The following is a 2,003-nucleotide window of genomic DNA, read 5'->3' as shown; positions in this document are numbered from 1 at the left end:
TTTTCAGGGTAAAATGTAAGGACATAAATGTCCATTTCTGGATTTCTTGTACCTTTCTCCAAAGCAGCTGGTGCTGGCCTCTGTCAGGCAGCTAAGATAAGAGGCCATCGGCTTGAGGCAGGATGCTAAGATAAGAGGTGGGCTTATAGTTCATATATTCCTGGATAATGCATATGTATTGGGCTCTGTGAAGCCATGCATGCAGCCGTGTATGCCTCTATCAGGTATTCATTCTAGGGTGGGTACAAAGTATTAATGTTAATGTCCACACCAGAGACAGGGCAATGCTAAATACAGATTTTAATCCCCTTGCCTCCTGGTCCCTCTCAGTTGATTAGTATTCAGATTCAGAGACTATCCTCTACATGAATTGTAAACCTGGTGTCAAGTCAGTCTGGGCTTTCTCTCTCTTCTTCATTTCTCCTGTACCTGAGCATTGTGGGGAAACTGGGGTAAAGAGAAGAGTTTTCTTGTAACATTGGAAAGGCTGAGATCTGTAGGCATTTTGACTTCTTGCACAAGTTGGGGTGGGGGGAGGTCTGGACCAGCTGGGAAGGAAGAACCTCATTCTGTGTTCCTTGGCACGATTGTCTCTGTTTGTTGGTTTTAAATCCCGAGTTCCTGTTCATACTGGACACTATGATCGAGCCAAAGCTCTGCTAGCCATAACAACTGCCTTGGAAAAATAAGCTTTAGGGCCCTTCTGTGAGAACCATGCCTGGCAGCTTTGGCAGTGCCCAGCTGGGGCAAAGGAGGTTCCACTCCTGAAGTTTAGAGCCACAAATGTGAAGCCACACACATCTCCCTGCATCACAGCTTTGCCTGACAGCAGATTTTACTTCCCTTCTGTGGCTGAAGTGGATGGTGATTAGTTTGTCTCTGCTGCCACCTAGCATCCTTAGAGGAGAACAAATGCTCTCTCTTTAAATGAGAACAAGTAGTGTCCAAGACCCCCTGGCACCTTCAACAAGAGCAGTGTCATTGGTATGCAGCAGACAGAGCTCTGCTGTTGGGTGACTGGAGGACAGCCAGATCTGCTTGTTTCCTCGTACAAAACAGATGTACTGGGCTCCCTCCGAGACATACATTATATGCACTGCTGCTCTTTAACTTATTCACGCCTGTGCTTTAGAAGGTATGGACAAACGAACCATTTACATTGGTGTAAAAACATAGGGGACAGACAATGCAAAGCCCTAAATAGGGATAGCTTTGCCTTGGCTGATAAAAAAAAGAAATCAGAGGGAAATCCTTGAAAGAACCAGAGGTAAAATACTACCTGTATGAATGCAAAAATCTAAAACTCTTGGTTCAGAGAGGATACCTTTTATTAGACCAACTGAGAAATTGCAAAAAAAAATTATCTTTTTCTACAAGCTTTCAGGCTCACACACCTTTCACCAGGCTCAGGGAAAGTTAAAGATGGTAAAAAGCCCCCATATGTAGGAAATAAACTTCATTTTTGCACAGAGGGAGCTGAAGCTGGAAATCTGTCTCTCTGGGTCCATGAGAGTGATTTTGTGAGGTGCTCTTTATTGTGAAAATCAAGCAGGATTCCTCCCCTGTTGGTGTCAGATGGCAAGCAGGCAGGTGTAAAAATGTTTCTCGTTCAGCAATGAAGTTTATAATCCAAAATTGGCTAAAATTCAGCATCTTCCATGTTTCAGGGACGTATTTGGTAGCCCTGTTGATCTGAGACAAAAAGAAATGCAAAAATCTAGAACTTTTGGTTCAGAGGTGATACCTTTTATTAGACCAACTGAGAAACTGCAACCAAAAACAAATCCTTTTCTGTATAAATGACACTGGTTTAGATTTCATCTCTCTGCATCCCATCAGGAGTAGCCATTTGCTAAAGGCAAGCAAGCCTACTATGCCTTCTACGCTTCTGCCTAACAGATAAGCTACTGTGTGAGCCACTCTGGGGAAACCCTCACATCTGTCTGCTCCTAATCCTGGGATTTCATAGATTTCATAGACATTAGGGCTGGAAGGGACCTCAG

The sequence above is a fragment of the Gavialis gangeticus genome, unplaced genomic scaffold, assembly GCF_001723915.1.
Source record: "Gavialis gangeticus isolate Ggan-Ray unplaced genomic scaffold, GavGan_comp1, whole genome shotgun sequence".
NCBI classification, from domain to species: Eukaryota; Metazoa; Chordata; order Crocodylia; family Gavialidae; genus Gavialis; species Gavialis gangeticus.
The sequence above is the reverse complement of the archived record's forward strand: the minus strand, read 5'-3'. Positions refer to the sequence as shown.